The sequence below is a fragment of the Aphis gossypii genome, chromosome 3 (genome assembly GCF_020184175.1).
Source record: "Aphis gossypii isolate Hap1 chromosome 3, ASM2018417v2, whole genome shotgun sequence".
Classification (NCBI taxonomy): Eukaryota; Metazoa; Arthropoda; class Insecta; order Hemiptera; family Aphididae; genus Aphis; species Aphis gossypii.
Window position 1 is genome coordinate 34,898,712 of NC_065532.1, and position 8,743 is coordinate 34,907,454.

General features: G+C 26.9%; 1 long non-coding RNA gene across 3 annotated transcripts; it reads left to right on the forward strand.

Annotated features, from left to right (window-relative positions):
* The first annotated feature begins 6,112 nt into the window (after positions 1 to 6,112).
* On the forward strand, positions 6,113 to 8,530 carry LOC126551459 (uncharacterized). Of its 3 annotated transcripts, XR_007605356.1 has the most exons (5): positions 6,113 to 6,240; positions 6,476 to 6,616; positions 7,025 to 7,199; positions 7,263 to 7,892; positions 8,185 to 8,530. It is a non-coding gene; the product is annotated as an uncharacterized LOC126551459 (long non-coding RNA). The 3 variants fall into 3 exon arrangements; XR_007605357.1 differs by lacking the exon at positions 6,113 to 6,240 and having other exon boundaries at positions 6,571 to 6,828; XR_007605355.1 differs by lacking the exons at positions 6,113 to 6,240; positions 6,476 to 6,616 and having other exon boundaries at positions 6,942 to 7,199.
* Positions 8,531 to 8,743: the final 213 nt, after the last annotated feature.

Sequence of the window (8,743 nt, forward strand, 5' to 3'; positions counted from 1 at the left end):
GTATACAAACATGAAAGTAGGCATATCGCTTTATAATATAAATATGTTTATTTAATATTCAAGAATTCATAAACATATTTACTAGTTTACCACTTTTTTCATACTATTATAAATTATAACGTAATCGTTCATTTAACGTTATGTAATAATTTATTATCGTTATAATTATCCATGTTATGGGTATACAATATATACATACAGACATATAGTCATATAAAGTTACGTCCTAACTTCTATTATGTATTCTTTTACTAATATTGTTATTTGTTTTCACAAACCATAAAATCATTAGACGAACATTTAAAATGTACAAAAATATACTCAATACGACAACATATTATGTCATTAAACGTTTAAAATCGTATAATCGCTCAAGTTGTTTCTACTATTCAGGTCTTCAATACCTAATAGTTTTGAATTTTAATCGGTACCTAAGCATAATATTACTGTAATAGATAAGTACTCGTAATTTAGGTACCTATACACAATATATCTGTAACCAATATGATTAGCCATTAGGTGTTAATGATTAGTTTCTATTACGAATTAAAATATACTATATTAAATATTTTAACTCGTGGTTACTGATTTCTCTGTATTTTAATAATTAATATTATAGATAGATGGTCTGGTGGTAGCACAATAAATGATTTAACTATATATGGATAATATTATAATAAATATATAATAAGTACAACGTACATATTATATATTGTTTGAACACTGTTCAAACAAAGTTTATACATAATATTACCTATATTATTTGAAGAAAATGAAAATAATCACAGAGACTATAAAAAAAATTGAACACAATAAACAAATAAGTATTCAATACAATAAGTAATAACCAACAATACGCGATATAACAACATAATATTGTACACTTCAATGATATTTACCTAATTATTTAAATCTTAATCAAGGACTTAGGAGTTAGGACACTATATATTATGTTTACAATTTATGCACTAAAGTATTGAATGGTATTATTTAAAGCACATATTGTGTCATAAGATTTAGTTGAATCAGTAATCGATCAAAAAGTCTGAAAATACAAAATATTCTATTAAACTTTCATTTGTAATAAATTATATATAATTTATTATATAGATAGGTATGTACACTGTATATAAAATAAAATATAATTATTAATTTTTGTTAATTTATATTTATATTAATTAATGGATTTTAGATATGTATAATATATACAAACAATTTTAAATTGTATTAAAACAAAAATTAATATTAATTATTATATACCTATGTTATTAGGCGAATGTCACATTATGCTGTGGAAGTTATGCAAAAGTAGTCCCTGCGGCGTCGTCGGTTCCAAAATGAAATAAAAAAAGGTGAATATCAATTTATTCTAAGATGTTGACATTCACTGGTGAATGACACTTTCTGTTTATACTGTTTTTAGTGAATGTTGTCTTTGATATTTTGTAAAAAAAAAGATGAATAAACTCAAAAAGGATTTTTTACATGGTACCTACCTAATATAAATTCCTAATACCCTCTTTTGTTTGTAAAGTTTGGTTGAAGTAAACTTTTGTTTTGATAAACCGTTTATCATAAACGTAGTATTCTTTCAGCTTGTAACTCAAGTTTCGTTTTTGCTGCTGCTTTATTTTTTAATGCAATTTCGTTTGCTTTGCACGTTGCACCGATGAGTAAGTGACTACCGCTAATAATTATCATAAAAAAATTTCTAACATTCTCCAAAACTCAATTGTGTATGTCAACAGTCAACACTCGCTGATATAATCGTTGTGAATGTTGAATGTTGATATATTTTTAATAATCATTCAAAATATGGACATTTACCTTAACATAAATAATATGTTTATACCTATATAATTATAAATGAAAATTTAATAGAATATTTTGTAATTTTGTATTTTCGGACTTTTTATCTCTGGGTTATTCGTCCTATATTCGATTGAATCATAAGATGGAAAACAAGCCGCTATATAATCTACGCCTTTGTATTACAATGAGGAGTGATGAGGTTTGAAAATTGTTTCAAGCGCTTAAATCCTCGTAAGTAAAATATGGTTTATTGGTAAAACGTTCTAAATAATGTTTGAAAATATTAATAGAGTTCCCATAATAAACTAAACGTAGGGGTAAGGATAATCACTAATCCATATAGATAAGATTAAATCCTTGATCGGCTAGATCAGTATAACCAGTTATCACTGTACTTAAATTATATAAGTAGAGTAATTATTAATTTACGTTATTTACGTATTTATTTTCTTACTAAAATTTTAAAAACGGTTTTCATCTTTCAGATTTCATAAACATAATAATAATATAGAATATTTTTGTTCATGATACATTTATAATATGTGTATAACTGTACAGGTAATCGGTAAAAAAGACCAAGGAAAAAAAGAACACGGTAAAAAAGAACACGGAAAAAAAGAACAAAGAAAAAAAAGAACACGGAAAAAAAGAACAATTTTTAGAAATTTTAAACAAAGTCCCACTAATCAATATTTTTTTAAAAAAAAATTTTAATATAATGCATAGACACTTATGCTATATTTTTGGTATTCATTTTTTAATTTTTATAACTGAAAATAAAAAACTTAGAAATTGATAAAAAAAAAATCCGAAACATTCAATATAGTCAAATTGTAAATCTTACTTTGAGAAATATTTGTATGGTAAATTTTTTAAGTATTAAAAAATAAAAAATGTAGCGCAAGTGTCTATGAATTAAATTTTTAAAATATTGCATAGAACCAGGGTTGAACATTTCCATGTAAAATATTTTTTACCTTTGTACTTTGTTATATAAGTATATCCTTCAAAAGCTACTTTTTCACCTCCTTTATTAGATTTAAAAAATTGAAGTATAAAAATTTAATGAAAACACTTGAACACTTCAATGACTGTCAATAGACTAAAATATGTTCACTCAAATTATAGCTCTAAAGTATGAAAAGTCTACATTTCCAGTAATAAAATGTTGTTTTATATTTTACCATTAGTTATATTTTATGATAAAGTATGAAAAGGTCACCTATAGTCATCTATAAAGGCACTAGGATTACTTAGGGAATTTCCAGTAATAAAAATGCATCTTACTCTATATTATTATACTAAGCTTTATTGTATTTAATATATATATGTACATATATCTTGTATTCTTGTATCTTCTATCAGTTGTATCTAGATACACTAAATGCAAGTATCATGTATCATGATACTTGCATTTAGTATCTTGCCCAACCCTGGTTGTATGCAATATTTTAAAAATTTAATTCATAGACACTTGAGCTACATTTTTTATTTTTTAATACTTAAAAAATTTACCATACAAATATTTCTCAAAGTAAGATTTACAATTTGACTATATTGAATGTTTCGGATTTTTTTTTTTTTTATCAATTTCTAAGTTTTTTATTTTCAGTTATAAAAATTAAAAAATGAATACCAAAAATATAGCATAAGTGTCTATGCATTATATTAAAATTTTTTTTTAAAAAATATTGATTAGTGGGACACTTTAAAATTTCTAAAAATTGTTCTTTTTTTCCTTTGTTCTTTTTTTCCGTGTTCTTTTTTACTTGTTCTTTTTTTCTGTGTTCTTTTTTTCCTTGGTCTTTTTTTCCTAGATTCACTGTACAAGTGTAGCTAAATGACTTAGTTATAACTAGGGCTCCGATTTTAAGCATATATGCTTCTTTTTTTTATATATTAGATAGTCGAGATAGGAATCTAATTTTTATACATAACTTTGTTTCGCGTCATTCTGATTCCAAATAAACAGATTTATTATTGACTTTTTTGAATGTCAATGCTTTTTTTGTTGCTTTTTCAGTTATTTCAACTGTAGAATTTGTATATTATGCAGTTTATTATTCTAGTATGCTATTATAGTAATAATATAATAAAAAATTGTATTAATAAGAAATGTAAAAACCCAGAATGCGGACTAAATGGTTATATTGGATTATTATTGTTTTCGTTATCGGCTTGTTTATATTAAATGTACCTATAGATTATCGATCTATATAATATAGCCCATAAGCCCTCAGTAGTCAGTAGTCAGTACTTAATACCTATACGGCTATACAGTCAATGTACCTATAACATCGATGATATCGATCATTTCAAAATTTAAGATTTAACCAATCACTTCATTGGATGTAGAGTTTGTTATCTACGTATAAAAATAATCTGTCATAGACAATAATCAGTTTCACTACTGCAAGTCAAGGAAAATACACGGCATAGCCAATTTATTTTTTAATTTAAATTAATTTTTTAAAAATATAAATATACATCTTTTTTGCTTTTTTAAAACAATCGTGTGCTTTTTTAGTTGCTTATTATGCTTTAAAATCTGAGCTATAGTTACAACTAATTAGTTAACTATACTTTACTTATATTGTAGTTTTGTTATCCAAATGTCACCCTGTCATAAGGGAACCGATTTAGATATCAGAGTGCTGAGTGATGCAGGAGATGCGAAGAATCTTCGCGTTCTCTCGTTAGACAGTGGACAGAGTTTCCACTATCCAGTCAAATCCAGTCAGTTTCGAATTCACGGTATACGAATCAGTAAAATATTTTTATTCAATTATGTAGAAATTTTAATTACAGTCCTACGTAGTTCATATTATGAATCATGAAAAGGTGTATAATACTTGGATTATAAAAAAATATTTTACGCGGTTTTTATTAGGTAATTTTTTTTTTTATGAATGACTCATGATTTTAAACGTTGGCGTAGTACCCTAGAACAGGGGTGGCCAACCTAAATGATCTTGCGGGCCACATATTATAAAAAAATAAAAGTATTTTGCCCCAATACAAAAAAAAAAATGGAGTAAACTTTATAAACAAAATTAATTATTATTATAAAATAAGTTTTGGTGTATTAATTATTTGAAATAAACAGAATGAGTTATTATTTATTTTTATTATTTTATAACAATGCAATTAATTGCTATATGCTGGTGTCTACTCGTATATATTTTTATCAGATTAGATTAGAATTATTACTTTTATTGCGATTACGTTTTTAATAATACAGATGGGCATTTTAGAATATTCTATCAGCGCAAAAATATTTTTTTTTTTGTAAATATTTGAAAATGTCACGGGCCGCGGGTTGGCCATCCCTGCCCTAGAACAATGTAATACCTAGCGTAGTATAATCTATTATTATTTATTATTTACTATTTTACGTAGTTTTTAAGATTATCCCTATATATACAGAGTGCAGTCATAGACATGCTCACACATTTGGTTTATTTACACATTTTGTAAGTATAAGCACTATATATATGTTAACATATAATGTGTTATACATTTAAGATTCTTAACGAAGTGATAAATGTATTGATTTTACTAATCAATGTATTTTGTGTGTGTGTACAACATAACTTGTCGAAATAATGCTTTAATGCTTTAATTTCAAACTTCGGGGCTGGTTTCCGATGGCAAAGAGAATATCGTGGTGCATTATAAAAGTTAACAGTTTTCAAAATATAGATACCTACATTCATAAAAAAACATTTGTATATGTATATTTGTAAGAGTAGACAATTTAATTCAAGATTTTCCATAAATTTAGCTTACAATAATTAGGTACCTATAAAAGAACTTAAATTTTGGTGTATTCAGGCCATTAGAACACAAACCACCTTTTATACCAACCATTGGAAATTATATCCTAGGTTGTCAAATCACCTCCGTTCAGAACCGTTTTTCGTATACAATGATACCTATCATTGGATTCAAATTTAATACATAAATTATAGTAACCTACTATACACAGCAGAGCGTTACTCACTTGACCATTCTTTTTTTATTTATATTTATTTTATTAATTAAAATGATAAAAATATATAATGTTTATATTAGTGATATTTTACTTTTTTATAAGTTTTATTTTCTTCAGTTCTGAATGAATACCTAGTAACTATAAGTACTTTTTTTTTTTTTTAATATAAACATGGAATAATGAAAAGGTTCAGAACTCCTACAGAGTGCATTGCAAATGCAGTACTACGTGAGCTAACATTATTCGCCGTGTTCAAAACGTATAGTCGATGAAGCATGTATATGGTACACACAGTGGTGTCCTTTAAAACTTAAATCCCGAGTGGACGAGTTCGACATCACGCCCTGTTCCGTCGATTCCGATAGCTTTCAATACCTACCGCTCTCACGAAGCCTTCGTTGAACTTCCTGCAAACGATGTGAAATGCTGCCGTAGTGAGTCGAACATTTATCGTTATTGATGATCTATATTGATCTATGATTATATCTATGCGAATGCGATACTATATGACGTAAGTATAGACGTATAGTAATGCCGATTGGTAATATTAATATACTATATTACGGTGTAGATGCTAGTAATATACAAAAATATCATACTTATAGGGTGGAAACTAAATCTATATATAAAACTGCTTCACTCGGTAATTGTGCTACTTATTTATTGCAGATATGTAGGTACTCACGGTGTGAAAAATAGTTACACAAGAGTTCGACTATCAACATAATATATTATTTATATTAGTGGAGTAATTGTGAGGGGAAGCAAGGGAGGCACTTGCCAACTTGATATTTTTGTAGATGGGCAAAAGTAAGCCTTATTAATTTTGATGAATTTATTATTTCCTCCGCTTAGTTTTTTAACCCAGTTACGCCACTGATTCATATGTTGGATTGCTGGGGGACAGAGCGCGGGTTATCAACAGTTCCCTTATTTTTCATTAAGCCCTTGTAAACAAGATGCAGTGGACGATATATCACACGACATAATAAATGCGTACTGTATATTGATTATTGATAAATGTTTGTATTCGTATTATATACATTTTTTTTTTTTTGGGTAGCATTAGTCATCTCCTTCCATAACAATCGTAACCATGTTATTACGTTTTTGCGAAGTAGATGTACCTAAAAGTGTCCATTAATATCACAGTGTTCTGCGAACGTCGGAATACAATAGGAATAATTAAAAAGTTATGCGCTTTATCTAATTTTTTAGTGGCAACTTTCGTGTTTACTAGGACTGCGAAATGCCATTGACCAGAAATTTAATCTTCAGTCATTTACAATCCGATCGCAGTATATCTAAAAAATATACAAATATGAGTGTATTGGTATATGTGCGAGATTTCGGATGTGGACTTCGATTATCACGGGTTGCATCAACGATCAACGTATTTATACAGTGTACATGTTTTGCAATATTTATATTATTTAATAATCATATTTCTATACAGGGTCACATCAATATTCAATATCATAATAAGGATTCGAGAGAAAAGCCGATTCCCAGCTTTGTACAAATATTGTAGCGAGTCCATACCTCTTGAAGTCTACTCAACTTGAAACGTATAGAGGCCTAAATAGGGCGTGGGGTATTATTATTTATTCACATTGTTATAATATAATATATATTATATACTTTTTTATTAACGTATATACTCGTTCTTAATTACTTTATTTATATTTTTTCTTGGACTTTTTAATCAATCGAACTTTTTTTGTCCAATAGTTATTTGGTTTTGAGTGTATAATCCTTACGACTATACTCTGGAAACATCAATACATAATTTATATTTTTGTGGTTGCTGAGGTAATACGGCACACATAAATACCCAGGTACATGATACAAGTTTATGAAAAATCAGATATTTATTTATAAATCATATGACATATATGTATTAGGGTATTGTAATAGCTCAAATTGAATTTAACTGAGTAATTTTTCAAAATATTTTCGATATTTTGAAACACCATGAATTTAGTAGAAATGATTAATATTTATAGTATAATATTATTAAAATATAATTGCTTCTAGTTGATTGTTTATTTTTAAAGCTCGTGATAACTTATTAATCTTTACTTAGGTACAAGGGCGTCTCTGGCCCTATTTTCAAGGGGGGGCGACTTATTGATACAATTTAAAAAAAAAAACCGTAAAAGGCCGTATTATAATGTATATGTTAACCTATTTAAACAACTAGGAGTGCTATTCTAAAATGTTTAATTATTTTACTTTATTCGGTGTACACTTTTTGTATCATAATTACATATAATTACGAAAATATTAAAGTAGGTACTATTAAATAGAAATAAAAACAGAGGCTCTGGGGGGGCGATTCGCCCCATCGCCCCCCCCAGAAATACGCCCTTGCTTAGGTATCATCGATTTGACAGCTAGTTTAAAAGTAATCCATCAAGTTAAAATTATAAATATAATTTTTGAAATTTTTGGTTTTAATGGTTTTTAACATTATTCTTTTATAGTTACCTAGTAAATACAAGGTTTTGAATAAAAAATAATCTAATACTATAATAAAAGTAATAACACTAATAATTAACAATACTATAATAAATTCCTTTTGTTTTTTTTTATAAAATAATATTACTTAAATATAGGTAGGTAGGCAAAAGATACTTTTTATGTATGTAATCCATTTTTTAAACTAAAAAAGTAGATACATTGTTTATAAAGTGAGCTAAAACAATAATTTTTCCATATTAATTTTAAACATTATGAGCTAAATTTATGGTTTGTTAGCTAATAACTTTCTAACTTGAATCTCCTTTTGTCTATTTAGACATAATATAAGTTTACGAGCAGCACTGAATGTATTACTGAAGAACAGCTGTAAGATGTTTTTATAATTGTTAAAATTTTCTCATCATACAATTTTATACATCTCATTAGATGGTTTTTCATTATTTAACTAGAAAT